The sequence below is a fragment of the Oncorhynchus kisutch genome, linkage group LG15, assembly GCF_002021735.2.
Source record: "Oncorhynchus kisutch isolate 150728-3 linkage group LG15, Okis_V2, whole genome shotgun sequence".
Lineage (NCBI taxonomy): Eukaryota > Metazoa > Chordata > Actinopteri > Salmoniformes > Salmonidae > Oncorhynchus > Oncorhynchus kisutch.
Window position 1 is genome coordinate 92,766,912 of NC_034188.2, and position 16,724 is coordinate 92,783,635.

The 16,724-nt window shown below is 42.8% G+C and overlaps 1 long non-coding RNA gene across 1 annotated transcript in view; it reads right to left on the reverse strand.

The window, feature by feature from the left end:
* LOC116353662 (uncharacterized) overlaps nucleotides 1-16,157 on the reverse strand; it is a 31,127-nt gene extending 14,970 nt beyond the window's left edge. The window contains exon 1 of the long non-coding RNA XR_004203223.1: nucleotides 16,085-16,157. This is a non-coding gene — a long non-coding RNA (uncharacterized LOC116353662). The remainder of the gene's footprint in view (nucleotides 1-16,084) is intronic.
* Nucleotides 16,158-16,724: the final 567 nt, after the last annotated feature.

The window sequence follows — 16,724 nt, forward strand, 5'->3', positions numbered from 1 at the left end:
CAGACATATAGACAGACATATAGACATATAGACATATAGACAGACATATAGACAGACATATAGACATATAGACATATAGACATATAGACATATAGACAGACATATAGACAGACAGACATATAGACATATAGACAGACAGACAGACATATAGACAGACAGACATATAGACAGACATATAGACAGACATATAGACAGACATATAGACAGACATATAGACAGACAGACAGACAGACAGACATATAGACAGACATATAGACATATAGACAGACAGACAGACAGACATATAGACAGACATATAGACATATAGACAGACATATAGACAGACAGACAGACATATAGACAGACATATAGACATATAGACAGACATATAGACAGACATATAGGACAGACATAACAGACAGACAGACAGACAGACAGACAGACAGACAGACAGACAGACAGACAGACAGACAGACAGACAGACAGACAGACAGACAGACATATAGACAGACAGACAGACATATAGACAGACATATAGACAGACATATAGACAGACAGACAGACAGACAGACAGACAGACAGACAGACAGACAGACAGACAGACAGACATATAGACAGACATATAGACAGACATATAGACAGACAGACAGACATATAGACAGACAGACAGACATATAGACAGACAGACAGACATATAGACAGACATATAGACAGACATATAGACATATAGACAGACATATAGACAGACAGACATATAGACATATAGACATATAGACAGACAGACAGACATATAGACAGACAGACATACATATAGACAGAGTAAACACAGACAGACAGACATATAGACAGACAGACAGACATATAGACAGAGTAAACACAGAGAGACAGGCATATAGACAGACAGACAGACATATAGACAGAGTAAACACAGAGAGACAGACATATAGACAGACATATAGACATATAGACAGACATATAGACAGACAGACAGACATATAGACAGAGTAAACACAGAGAGACAGACATATAGACAGAGTAAACACAGACAGACAGACAGACAGACAGACAGACAGACAGACAGACAGACACATAGACAGAGTAAACACAGACAAAGACACCCCAACGGTACACCCAACACAAAACACACCCAACACCCCCATAGTACACAGACACATATGCCCCAACACCCCTCATTTTGAGAGTGGTTACATATCATTCTACTGAATACAGAGTAGATGTATGATATTGTACTACTGAATACAGAGTAGATGTATGATATTGTACTACTGAATACAGGGTAGATGTATGATATTGTATCCTACTACTGAATACAGGGTAGATGTATGATATTGTACTACTGAATACAGGGTAGATGTATGATATTGTATCCTACTACTGAATACAGGGTAGATGTATGATATTGTATCCTACTACTGAATACAGGGTAGATGTATGATATTGTACTACTGAATACAGGGTAGATGTATGATATTGTACTACTGAATACAGGGTAGATGTATGATATTGTACTACTGAATACAGGGTAGATGTATGATATTGTACTACTGAATACAGTGTAGATGTATGATATTGTACTACTGAATACAGGGTAGATGTATGATATTGTACTACTGAATACAGTGTAGATGTATGATATTGTACTACTGAATACAGGGTAGATGTATGATATTGTACTACTGAATACAGGGTAGATGTATGATATTGTATCCTACTACTGAATACAGGGTAGATGTATGATATTGTACTACTGAATACAGGGTAGATGTATGATATTGTATCCTACTACTGAATACAGAGTAGATGTATGATATTGTACTACTGAATACAGTGTAGATGTATGATATTGTACTACTACTGAATACAGTGTAGATGTATGATATTGTACTACTGAATACAGGGTAGATGTATGATATTGTACTACTGAATACAGTGTAGATGTATGATATTGTACTACTGAATACAGTGTAGATGTATGATATTGTACTACTGAATACAGGGTAGATGTATGATATTGTACTACTGAATACAGGGTAGATGTATGATATTGTACTACTGAATACAGTGTAGATGTATGATATTGTACTACTGAATACAGGGTAGATGTATGATATTGTACTACTGAATACAGGGTAGATGTATGATATTGTACTACTGAATACAGTGTAGATGTATGATCTCTATGGTTGATCCCATATAATACCATATAGAATAGAGTGTATGGTATGATCTCTATGGTTGATCTCATATAATACCATATAGAATAGAGTGTATGGTATGATCTCTATGGTTGATCTCATATAATACCATATAGAATAGAGTGTATGGTATGATCTCTATGGTTGATCTCATATAATACCATATAGAATAGAGTGTATGGTATGATCTCTATGGTTGATCCCATATAATACCATATAGAATAGAGTGTATGGTATGATCTCTATGGTTGATCTCATATAATACCATATAGAATAGAGTGTATGGTATGATCTCTATGGTTGATCCCATATAATACCATATAGAATAGAGTGTATGGTATGATCTCTATGGTTGATCTCATATAATACCATATAGAATAGAGTGTATGGTATGATCTCTATGGTTGATCCCATATAATACCATATAGAATAGAGTGTATGGTATGATCTCTATGGTTGATCTCATATAATACCATATAGAATAGAGTGTATGGTATGATCTCTATGGTTGATCCCATATAATACCATATAGAATAGAGTGTATGGTATGATCTCTATGGTTGATCTCATATAATACCATATAGAATAGAGTGTATGGTATGATCTCTATGGTTGATCCCATATAATACCATATAGAATATAGTGTATGGTATGACCTCTATGGTTGATCTCATATAATACCATATAGAATAGAGTGTATGGTATGATCTCTATGGTTGATCCCATATAATACCATATAGAATAGAGTGTATGGTATGATCTCTATGGTTGATCTCATATAATACCATATAGAATAGAGTGTATGGTATGATCTCTATGGTTGATCTCATATAATACCATATAGAATAGAGTGTATGGTATGATCTCTATGGTTGATCCCATATAATACCATATAGAATAGAGTGTATGGTATGATCTCTATGGTTGATCTCATATACGTATGACAGAGAGGTACCAGAACATACAGAATAAACACATTATGACACAGAGATTAATATTTACACATGCAACAATGGATGCCAACACACTCAAGGAAAATAACCTGTGACATGTTCATGGGGAGCTGCTCGGTAGCTGCAGATGACCCCTGACCCCCGGTGCTTGTGCAAACTCTCTCACCGGCGACGGAATGGAGGATGGAACATTTCACAGTGAGTCATTTTTGGAGAAGCGGCCGTATTTATTGTGTGTGTGTGTGTGTGTGCTTCCGGCGGCTGTATATCGCCCCGTTCTGACACAAACTCTTACTGATCATCGGAGACTATCATCGCCATGGCGACAGGCCAGGATGAGAACAGTGTGTGTGTGTGTGTTTGTGTGTAGATATCATCACACATAAATATCCGATGCTATCGCTATCACCCTTGTCTATTGGTCCAGAATCTCTAAAGACAGCCTTCCTGATTTCACAGGATATAGCAAAGCACGACACACCACACACACACACACACACACACACACACACACACACACACACAAACAAAGCGTTTCACCATGGGCGTCTGTTTAAATGGGCTCTGTGAGCAGAAACATGAAAGCGGGAGTCTGACAGTTCATCTCTGTGAGCTCATTACAACTATGGCTAATTGGAGCAAGAAGCATTAAATAGATGCCTCACCACACAAGAGCTGCTCTCACTACAGTACAACAGAGAGGGAGAAGGGGTGGGGCAGGGAGAGGGAGAGGGAGAAGGGGTGGGGTGGGGCAGGGAGAGGGAGAGAGAGGGAGAGAGAGGGAGAAGGGGTGGGGTGGGGCAGAGAGAGGGAGAGAGAGAGAGAGAGAAGGGGTGGGGGTGGGGCAGAGAGAGGGAGAGAGAGAGAGGGAGAGAGAGAGAGAGAGACACAGATACAGAGAGAGAGACACAGAGAGGGAGAAGGGGTGGGGCAGAGAGAGGGAGAGAGACACAGATACAGAGAGAGAGAGACACAGAGAGAGAGAGAGAGACAGAGAGAGAGAGACACAGAGACACAGAGAGAGAGAGAGACACAGACAGAGACACAGAGAGAGAGAGAGAGAGAGAGACACAGAGAGAGACAGAGAGAGAGAGAGAGACAGAGAGAGAGAGAGAGAGAAAGGAAGAAAGGACATTAGGCTTTTGTCGAGCTACAATCCCTGTAGTAAAAAGGCAAGAAATTTGACTCGTGCCCTCAGATCCTAAAGAAGTTCAACAGCTGCTCTCCTCTCTCTTTCTCTCTCTGTGTCTCTCTCTCTCCCTGCCTCTCCCTGTCTCTCTCTCTCTCTCCCTGCCTCTCCCTGTCTCTCTCTGTCTCTCTCTCTCTCTCTCTCTATGCCTCTCTCTCTTTATGCCTCTCTCTCTCTATGCCTCTCTCTCTCTATGCCTCTCTCTCTCTATGCCTCTCTCTCTCTCTCAATTCAATTCAAGGGCTTTATTGGCATGGGAAACATGTGTTAACATTGCCAAAGCAAGTGAGGTAGACAACATACAAAGTTAATATATAAGTGAAAAACAACAAAAATTAACAGTAAACATTACACATACAGAAGTTTCAAAACAGTAAAGACATTACAAATGTCATATTATATATATACAGTGTTCTAACAATGTACAAATGGCTAAAGGACACAAGATCAAATAAATAAGCATAAATATGGGTTGTATTTACAATGGTGTTTGTTCTTCACTGGTTGCCCTTTTCTCGTGGCAACAGGTCACAAATCTTGCTGCTGTGATGGCACACTGTGGAATTTCACCCAGTAGATATGGGAGTTTTTCAAAATTGGATTTGTTTTCGAATTCTTTGTGGATCTGTGTAATCTGAGGGAAATATGTCTCTCTAATATGGTCATACATTGGGCAGGAGGTTAGGAAGTGCAGCTCAGTTTCCACCTCATTTTGGGGCAGTGAGCACATAGCCTGTCTTCTCTTGAGAGCCATGTCTGCCTACGGCGGCCTTTCTCAATAGCAAGGCTATGCTCACTGAGTCTGTACATAGTCAAGGCTTTCCTTAATTTTGGGTCAGTCACAGTGGTCAGGTATTCTGCCGCTGTGTACTCTCTGTGTAGGGCCAAATAGCATTCTAGTTTGCTCTGTTTTTTTGTTAATTCTTTCCAATGTGTTAAGTAGTTATCTTTTTGTTTTCTCATGATTTGGTTGGGTCTAATTGTGCTGCTGTCCTGGGGCTCTGTAGTGTGTGTTTGTGTTTGTGAACAGAGCCCCAGGACCAGCTTGCTTAGGGGACTCTTCTCCAGGTTCATCTCTTTGTAGGTGATGGCTTTGTTATGGAAGGTTTGTGAATCGCTTCCTTTTAGGTGGTTGTAGAATTTAACAGCTCTTTTCTTGATTTTGATAATTAGTGGGTATCGGCCTAATTCTGCTCTGCATGCATTATTTGGTGTTCTACGTTGTACACGGAGGATATTTTTGCAGAATTCTGCGTGCAGAGTCTCAATTTGGTGTTTGTCCCATTTTGTGAAGTCTTGGTTGGTGAGCGGACCCCAGACCTCACAACCATAAAGGGCAATGGGCTCTATGACTGATTCAAGTATTTTTAGCCAAATCCTAATTGGTATGTTGAAATTTATGTTTCTTTTGATGGCATAGAATGCCCTTCTTGCCTTGTCTCTCAGATCGTTCACAGCTTTGTGGAAGTTACCTGTGGTGCTGATGTTTAGGCCAAGGTATGTATAGTTTTTTGTGTGCTCTAGGGCAACAGTGTCTAGATGGAATTTGTATTTGTGGTCCTGGTGACTGGACCTTTTTTGGAACACCATTATTTTGGTCTTACTGAGATTTACTGTCAGGGCCCAGGTCTGACAGAATCTGTGCAGAAGATCTAGGTGCTGCTGTAGGCCCTCCTTGGTTGGTGACAGAAGCACCAGATCATCAGCAAACAGCAGACATTTGACTTCGGATTCTAGCAGGGGGAGGCCGGGTGCTGCAGACTTTTCTAGTGCCCTCGCCAATTCGTTGATATATATGTTGAAGAGGGTGGGGCTTAAGCTGCATCCCTCTCTCTCTCTCTGTGTCTCTCCCTCTCTCTCTCCCTCTCTGTCTCTCCCTCTCTATGTCTCTCCCTCTCTATGTCTCTCCCTCTCTATGTCTCTCCCTCTCTATGTCTCTCCCTCTCTATGTCTCTCCCTCTCTATGTCTCTCCCTCTCTATGTCTCTCCCTCTCTATGTCTCTCCCTCTCTATGTCTCTCTCTCTCTATGTCTATCCCTCTCTATGTCTATCCCTCTCCCTCTCGGTCTCTCCCTCTCGGTCTCTCCCTCTCTGTCTCTCCCTCTCTGTCTCTCCCTCTCTGTCTCTCCCTCTCTGTCTCTCCCTCTCTGTCTCTCCCTCTCTGTCTCTCCCTCTCTGTCTCTGTCTCTCTCTCTCTGTCTCTCTCTCTCTGTCTCTCTCTCTCTGTCTCTCTCTCTCTCGGTCTCTCTCTCTCTCGGTCTCTCTCTCTCTCGGTCTCTCCCTCTCGGTCTCTCGGTCTCTGATAGGCACAATCAAGAGTATCTTTACAAGCTGCATCACCGCCTGGTGCAACGTCCTCAACCTAAAAGCTCTGCAGAGTGGTGTGAACGGCCCAAAACATCACTGGAGACGAGCCCTGCCCACCAAGACATCTACACTAGACTCTACAGAGTGGTGTGAACGGCCCAACACATCACTGGGGACGAGCCCTGCCCACCAAGACATCTACACTAGACCTGCTCTCCAGAAACACTAGGTGTTGTCTGAGGAAGGCCTGAAAGATTGATCAAGGTCATCATCAGACTGCTGAAAAGCTAAGCCTCGCTGTCTCCCTGCACAAACCTGCACCTTAGAGACTATTTGCACCTTAGAGACTATATGCACCTTAGAGACTATATGTACAGGAGAGACTATATGCACCTTAGAGACTATATGTACAGGAGAGACTATATGCACCTTAGAGACAAGATGTACAGGATAAACTATATGTACAGGAGATACGATATGCACCTTAGAGACTATATGTACAGGAGAAACTATATGCACCTTAGAGACTATATGTACAGGAGAAACTATATGCACCTTAGAGACTATATGTACAGGAGAGACTATATGCACATCAGAGACTATATGTACAGGATAGACTATATGTACAGGAGATACTATATGCACCTTAGAGACTATATGCACCTTAGAGACTATATGTACAGGACAGACTATATGTACAGGAGAGACTATAGGCACCTTAGAGACTATATGTACAGGAGAGACTATATGCACCTTAGAGACTATATGTACAGGAGAGACTATATGCACCTTAGAGACTATATGCACAGGAGAGACTATTTGCACCTAAAGACTATATGCACCTAAAGACTATATGCAGAGACCATATGACTATATGCACCTTAGAGACTATATGCACCTTAGAGACTATATGCACCTAAATACTATATGTACAGGAGAGACTATATGCACCTTAGAGACTATATGCACCTAAAGACGATATGCACCTTAGGGACTATATGTACCTTATATACTATATGCACCTTAGAGACTACATGTACAGGAGATACTATATGCACCTTAGAGACTATATGCACCTAAAGACTATATGCACCTTAGAGACTATATGTACAGGAGAGACTATATGTACAGGAGAGACTATATGCACCTGAGAGACTATATGTACAGGACAGACAATATGCACCTTAGAGACCATATGCACAGGAGAGACTATTTGCATCTTAGAGACTATATGCACGTTAGAGACCATATGTACAGGACACTCTATATGCACCTTAGAGACTATTTGCACCTTAGAGACTATATGCACTTTAGAGACGATATGTACAGGAGAGACTATATGCACCGTAGAGACTATATGTACAGGACAGACTATATGCACCTTTGCGACTATATGCACCTTAGAGACTATATGTACAGGAGAGACTATATGCACCTTAGAGACTAGTTGCACCTTAGAGACTATTTGCACCTTAGAGACTATTTGCACCTTAGAGACTATATGCAATTTAGAGATGATATGTACAGGAGAGACTATATGCACCTTAGAGACTATATGTACAGGAGAGACTATATGCACCGTAGAGACTATGTGTACAGGACACTCTATATGCACCTTAGAGACTATATGTACAGGAGAGACTATATGCACTGTAGAGACTATATGTACAGGACATACTATATGCACCTTAGAGACTATATGTACAGGAGAGACTGTATGCACCTTAGAGACTATATGCACATGAGAGACTCTGAAGCTTAGAGACTATATGCACCTTAGAGATTATATGTACAGGAGAGACTATATGCACCTTAGAGACTATGTGCACCTTAGAGACTATATGTACAGGAGAGACTATATGCACCTTAGAGACTATATGTACAGGACACTCTATATGCACCTTAGACACTATATGTACAGGACAGACTATATGTACAGGAGATACTATATGCACCTTATAGACTATATGTACAGGAGAAACTATATGCACCTTAGAGACTATATGTACAGGAGAAACTATATGCACCTTTGAAACTATATGGACCTTAGAGACGATATGTACAGGACAGACTATATGTACAGGAGAGACTATATGCACCTTAGAGACGATATGTACAGGACAGACTATATGTACAGGAGATACTATATGCACCTTATAGACTATATGTACAGGAGAAACTATATGCACCTTAGAGACTATATGTACAGGAGAAACTATATGCACCTTAGAAACTATATGGACCTTAGAGACGATATGTACAGGACAGACTATATGTACAGGAGAGACTATATGCACCTTAGAGACTATATGTACAGGACAGACTGTGATTAGTGATTACTGATTAGTGATTAGTGAATACTGATTAGTGATTAGTGATTGCTGATTAGTGATTGCTGATTAGTGATTAGTGATGACTGATTAGTGATTAGTGATTAGCGATTACTGATTAGTGATTAGTGATTGCTGATTAGTGATTGCTGATGAGTGATTACTGACTCTCTTGATTACTCTCAAGAGTGGAGCTGCATGCAGTTAAATACATTATCAACAGTGAGAAATAGAAACAGAGAGACGCCACAGAAACAGAAACGCCTCTCAGTTCCGTGTGAGATCCATCCTACTAGCGGAGTTGAAACAGGCGAAAATTCAAATTCAGTGTCACAAAGTACTTCGGCAGCTTCACTATAAATACTTCTGAATAAATGTTTACTCTTCCATGCTAGGTTGTCCTGAATGTGGTTGTGCATTTGTGATTTGTGTTTGCAATAGAGAGAGAGAGAAACACAGAGAGAGAAACAGAGAGAGAGAGAGACTGAGACAGAGAAAGAGAGAGAAACAGAGAGAGAAACAGAGAGAAACCGAGAGAGAGACAGATAGAGAGAAAAACAGAGAGAGAAAGAGAGACACAGAGAAAGAGAAAGAGAGAGACAGAGAAAGAGAAAGAGACAGAGAGAGAGAGAGAAAAGCAGAGAAAAACAGAGAGAATCCGAGAAAAACAGAGAGAGAGAGAGAGACAGAGAGAGAGACAGAGAGAGAGAGAGGGAGAGAGCGAGAGAGCGAGAGAGCGAGAGAGCGACAGAGAGAGAGACAGAGAGAGAGACAGAGAGAGAGAGAGAGAGATAGAAGGGTAGAGGAATGTGGGTGTTATTAGGACGAGGGAACTGTTGTGCTTTGGCCTAAACAGAAGAGGCAATATCTCAGAGGAAGGGTGACCTCACTGGGATTACCAGCTGTGGTATTTACCAAATAAGGTATGCAGATCTCTGCTCTCTCTGTGTGTTCATCTGACGTTCTCCGACGTGGGGAAGAGGTCAGACCGCCTGCAGAATCTCTTTCCATGTCCCAAATGGCACCCTATTCCCTATGGCCATGGTCAAAAGTAGTGAACTATCTATATAGGGTATAGGGTGTCATTTGGTACACATACCCTCTCTCTGGGTATGGTAGAAAGTTGTCCAGGCACTCAATCGTGATCTCTGCCTTTAAATCACACAGTTGGACTAATGTGTGTGTGTGTGTGTGTGTGTGTGTGTGTGTGTGTGTGTGTGTGTGTGTGTGTGTGTGTGTGTGTGTGTTGAGAAGGGTGAACCATTAGGAGGAAGTAGTCGGAGAAAAGTCGGAGAGGGGGAGGAGAGGGGGAGTGAAAGTTTGGGGGGGAGTGAAAGTGGGGGGAGGGGGGAGTGAAAGAGGGGGTGGGGGGGAGTGAAAGAAGGGGGAGGGGTGGAGTGACAGAGGTTAGGGGAGGTGACTGGCTTTTAAGAAGCCATTTTATAAACGGATGATGTCTGAGAGAGAAAGAAAAGGAAAGAGACAGAGAGAGAGAGACAGAGGGAGAGAGACAGAGAGGGAGAGAGGGAGAGAGACAGAGGGAGAGAGACAGAGAGAGACAGAGAGGGAGAGAGACAGAGAGGGAGAGAGGGAGAGAGACAGAGGGAGAGAGACAGAGAGAGAGAGACAGAGAGAGACAGAGAGACAGAGAGACAGAGAGGGAGAGAGACAGAGAGGGAGAGAGACAGAGAGGGAGAGAGACAGAGAGGGAGAGAGACAGAGAGGGAGAGAGACAGAGAGGGAGAGAGAGAGAGAGAACCTATATTTATGTTTCATTATTTCCCCCTTTGTACTTGAACTATTACAACACTGCAATTTGAAATGTCTATATTATTTTGTTATTTTGTGAGGGCAATATTTACTGTACATTTTTTATGATGAGGCTGGGTCTAGTCAGAATATAGATGGTGTAGATAAGGCTGGGTCTAGTCAGAATATAGATGGTGTAGATAAGGCTGGGTCTAGTCAGAATATAGATGGTGTAGATGAGGCTGGGTCTAGTCAGGTTATAGATGGTGTAGATGAGGCTGGTCTAGTCAGGTTATAGATGGTGTAGATGAGGCTGGTCTAGTCAGGTTATAGATGGTGTAGATGAGGCTGGATTTAGTCAGGTTATAGATGGTGGTGTAGATAAGGCTGGTCTAGTCAGGTTATAGATGGTGTAGATGAGGCTGGTCTAGTCAGGTTATAGATGGTGTAGATAAGGCTGGATTTAGTCAGGTTATAGATGGTGGTGTAGATAAGGCTGGTCTAGTCAGGTTATAGATGGTGTAGATGAGGCTGGTCTAGTCAGGTTATAGATGGTGTAGATGAGGCTGGTCTAGTCAGGTTATAGATGGTGTAGATAAGGCTGGATTTAGTCAGGTTATAGATGGTGGTGTAGATAAGGCTGGTCTAGTCAGGTTATAGATGGTGTAGATGAGGCTGGTCTAGTCAGGTTATAGATGGTGTAGATGAGGCTGGTCTAGTCAGGTTATAGATGGTGTAGATGAGGCTGGTCTAGTCAGGTTATAGATGGTGTAGATAAGGCTGGGTCTAGTCAGGTTATAGATGGTGTAGATAAGGCTGGTCTAGTCAGGTTACAGATGGTGTAGATAAGGCTGGGTCTAGTCAGGTTATAGATGGTGTAGATAAGGCTGGGTCTAGTCAGGTTATAGATGGTGTAGATAAGGCTGGGTCTAGTCAGGTTATAGATGGTGTAGATGAGGCTGGTCTAGTCAGGTTATAGATGGTGGTGTAGATGAGGCTGGTCTAGTCAGGTTATAGATGGTGTAGATGAGGCTGGGTCTAGTCAGGTTATAGATGGTGTAGATGAGGCTGGTCTAGTCAGGTTATAGATGGTGGTGTAGATGAGGCTGGGTCTAGTCAGGTTATAGATGGTGTAAATGAGGCTGGGTCTAGTCAGGTTATAGATGGTGTAGATGAGGCTGGTCTAGTCAGGTTATAGATGGTGTAGATAAGGCTGGGTCTAGTCAGGTTATAGATGGTGTAGATAAGGCTGGTCTAGTCAGGTTATAGATGGTGGTGTAGATGAGGCTGGTCTAGTCAGGTATAGATGGTGTAGATGAGGCTGGGTCTAGTCAGGTTATAGATGGTGTAGATGAGGCTGGTCTAGTCAGGTTATAGATGGTGGTGTAGATGAGGCTGGGTCTAGTCAGGTTATAGATGGTGTAGATAAGGCTGGTCTAGTCAGGTTATAGATGGTGTAGATAAGGCTGGGTCTAGTCAGGTTATAGATGGTGTAGATGAGGCTGGTCTAGTCAGGTTATAGATGGTGTAGATGAGGCTGGTCTAGTCAGGTTATAGATGGTGTAGATGAGGCTGGGTCTAGTCAGGTTATAGATGGTGTAGATGAGGCTGGTCTAGTCAGGTTATAGATGGTGTAGATGAGGCTGGTCTAGTCAGGTTATAGATGGTGTAGATGAGGCTGGTCTAGTCAGGTTATAGATGGTGTAGATGAGGCTGGTCTAGTCAGGTTATAGATGGTGTAGATAAGGCTGGTCTAGTCAGGTTATATATGGTGGTATAGATGAGGCTGGTCTAGTCAGGCTATAGATTGTGGTGTAGATGAGGCTGGTCTAGTCATGCTATAGATGGTGGTGTAGATGAGGCTGGTCTAGTCAGGTTATAGATGGTGTAGATGAGGCTGGTCTAGTCAGGTTATAGATGGTGTAGATAAGGCTGGTCTAGTCAGGTTATATATGGTGGTATAGATGAGGCTGGTCTAGTCAGGCTATAGATTGTGGTGTAGATGAGGCCTGGGTCTAGTCAGGTTATAGATGGTGTAGATAAGGCTGGGTCTAGTCAGGTTATATATGGTGGTATAGATGAGGCTGGTCTAGTCAGGCTATAGATGGTGGTGTAGATGAGGCTGGGTCTAGTCAGGTTATAGATGGTGTAGATAAGGCTGGTCTAGTCAGGTTATATATGGTGGTATAGATGAGGCTGGTCTAGTCAGGCTATAGATGGTGGTGTAGATGAGGCTGGGTCTAGTCAGGCTGGTGGTGTTGATGAGGCTGGGTCTAGTCAGGTTATAGATGGTGTAGATAAGGCTGGGTCTAGTCAGGTTATAGATGGTGGTGTAGATGAGACTGGGTCTAGTCAGGTTATAGAAGGTGGTGTAGATTAGGCTGGGTCTAGTCAGGATATAGATGGTGTAAATGAGGCTGGGTCTAGTCAGGTTATAGATGGTGTAAATGAGGCTGGGTCTAGTCAGGTTATAGATGGTGGTGTAGATGAGGCTGGGTCTAGTCACGCTAGAGATAGTGGTGTAGATGAGGCTGGGTCTAGTCAGGTTATAGATGGTGGTGTAGATAAGGCTGGTCTAGTCAGGTTATAGATGGTGGTGTAGATGAGGCTGGGTCTAGTCAGGTTATAGATGGTGGTGTAGATGAGGCTGGTCTAGTCAGGTTACAGATGGTGGTGTAGATGAGACTGGGTCTAGTCAGGTTATAGATGGTGGTATAGATGAGGCTGGGTCTAGTCAGGTTATAGATGGTGGTGTTGATGAGGCTGGTCTAGTCAGGTTATAGATGATGTAGATAAGGCTGGGTCAAGTCAGGTTATAGACGGTGGTATAGATGAGGCTGGGTCTAGTCATGTTATAGATGGTGGTGTTGATGAGGCTGGGTCTAGTCAGGTTATAGATGGTGATATAGATGAGGCTGGGTCTAGTCAGGCTGTAGATGGTGGTGTAGATGAGGCTGGGTCTAGTCAGGCTGTAGATGGTGGTGTAGATCTCTGTGTGTTTCTCTCTCTCAATTCAATTAAATTCAGATCAATTTCAACCGTGAATAAGGATTTCAAATTTGGGGAAATTACACTCTCTAATTGTTTTATATTTTTGACATTTTGTCAGGAAATGCAGCTCTGTCTCAGGTTCTGCTGTGATGCAGTGGTTGCACAGCCTTTCCTCTACAGGGAGCTAGGTTTTCCTGTATCTACCCTTCTCAATGGCAAGGCTGTGCTCACTGAGCCTGTACTTTGTCAAGGTTTTTCTAAGGTTTTGATCAGTAACCATGGTCAAATAGCCACGGTGTCGATTTAGAGCCAGATAGCACTGCATTTTGCTTTGTGTTTCCCAATAAGTAATATCGTTTTGTTTTGACCGTGTTGTCATTTGGTTTACCCTGATTGATTGGATGTTCTGGTCCTGAGGCTTCAGTGTGTTAGAACAGGTTTGTGAACTCGGCCCCAGGACCAGCTGGATGAGGGGACTCTTTTCTTTGCTCAGCTCTTGGCATTGCAGGGCTTGGTAATGATATGAGAGGGGGTCACAGTATTTGAGATGTTTCCAAAACTGAATTGCTCTTTTTTGAGTTTTTATTATTAGTGGATATTGGCCTAATTCTGCCCTGCATGCAGGGTTTGTAGTTTTCCTCTGGACATGTAGGAGAATCTTACAGAACTCTGCATGCAGGGTTTGTAGTTTTTCAATGGGGTGTTTGTCCCATTTGATGAAATCTTGTTTTGCAAGTGGTAGTCTCTCTCTCTCTCTCTCTCTCTCTCTCTCTCTCTCTCTCTCTCTCTCTCTCTCTCTCTCTCTCTCTCTCTCTCTCTCTCTCTCTCTCTCTCTCTCTCTCTCTCTCTCTCTCTCTCTCTCTCTCTCTCTCTCTCTCTCTCTCTCTCTCTCTCTCTCTCTCTCTATATATATATATCTCTCTCTCTGTCTCTGGGTTTCTCTCTCTCTCTCTCTCTCTCTCTCTCTCTCTCTCTCTCTCTCTCTCTCTCTCTCTCTCTCTCTCTCTCTCTCTCTCTCTCTCTCTCTCTCTCTCTCTCTCTCTCTCTCTCTCTCTCTCTCTCTCTCTCTCTCTCTCTCTCTCTCTCTCTCTCTCTCTCTCTCTCTCTCTCTCTCTCTCTCTCTCTCTCTCTCTCTCTCTCTCTCTCTCTCTCTCTATATATATATATCTCTCTCTCTGTCTCTGGGTTTCTCTCTTTCTCCATCTCACTCTGCTCATGCAGTATAAATTCTCACTGTGAAGTTGGAATGTTTATCACAAGGCTTGGCTTATGTACAAATGAGAGAATCATTCACCAGGGACAGCACGGACAGACTAAGGAGCACAGTGGGAGGTGTTTGTGCAATGTGTGTGTTCAGATCCAGTGTGCGTGATCTCACCAAGGGAAAGACCACAGATGTGCTACTGGTCAATGCTGCTTGTCTATAATGGCAGGCAACAACAAGACAGCACTCTACGAAGTGTTCAGACAACACACACACACACACACACTACAGTACAGTGTGCTAACCCAGATTGTACTAACCAGAGTCTAGAAATTACAGTTATATGTCTCAAGGCTAGACAATAGACACTGGCCACTCACTGGATAGACGAAGGGTATGTCCAAAATGGCTCCCCGTTCCCTTTATAGTGCACTCTTGTTGACAAGGGCCCACAGGGTGGCAGTTGGGACAGTCCCTGGACTTCATGCTATGACTGCTAGTCTTCTAGAGGGAAGGACAGATGACCTCTAGAAATCACCTTGGAGGGAGGTACCGGTTTGGAGGAAACACAATAGAGAGTTGTGCTCATAGCGTTTCAACGGTCAGGGCGATAGAGCTCATAGCGTTTCAACGGTCAGGGCGATAGAGCTCATAGCGTTTCAACGGTCAGGGCGATAGAGCTCATAGCGTTTCAACGGTCAGGGAGATAGAGCTGGTTTTGAATAAATTAATGTTGTAGGTTACTAACGGTTACTAAGTTTATGAATTCGTCTTTCTGGTTAACTTCATTTTTTTCTCTAGCCATTACATTCAGCACAGTCCACTTTCTGATGGACACCAGCCTATGTTTTATATCTATCCATTCATTACATTATACTCACTGGTATCACTGGTATCACAATTACATGTGTGGAAATCAGCAGAACACCATATATCCACCTTAAACCCCTCTGATTGCACACTACAGCATGTCGTGTTCAGATGTAGTGGTTGTAATACTTGACATACAGTATTCATTAGAATAGATACTCATTGGTGAGGATACACTTGTCATTGTATGTGAATTATATATTTGGATATCATTAAAATGCCTGATAAATATCTCAAACCAATCTGTAATAACAGTAAATATGTTGTTCAGATATAATGCTGTTTTTTTATCTCACCTTTGCAGCTCCAATCTGTTCCTTCCTGAACTTCTCTAAAGGTGCAATTAACACATCATCTGCATTCTGGATCTGCAACACAAATACACAGATACATAGCATTCAATCACGGCTTCAACCGTATCACATTACAGTAAAATACACAGATACACAGCATTCAATCACGGCTTCAACAGTAGCGCACAATTGGCCCAGCGTCGTTAGGGGAGAGCTTGGCCCAGCGTCGTTAGGGGAGGGCTTGGCCCAGCGTCGTCTGGGTTAGGTTAGGGTTTGGCCCAGCGTCGTCCAGGTTAGGTAAGGAGAGGGTTGTCAGTTGAACGGTGTTTCCTCTGACACATTGGTGTGGCTGGCTTCCACGATAAACGGGTGGGTGTTAAGTAGCGTGGTTTGGCGGGTCATATTCCAGAGGACGCATGACTCAACCTTCGCCTCCCGAGCCCGTTGGGGAGTTGCAACGATGAGATCGGATTTGGGGAGAAAAATGGGGTAAAATACCACAGATAAAAATGAAATCGCTTCTACAGTATGCGTTGCCACCGTAGTGTAGAAGCAGTAGTAGAAATATTTAGAAAAATGGGGGAAAATGGTTCCAATCAATTTTGATATGGGCTGCCTGGTGTGTTCCTTGTTCTTCATGATG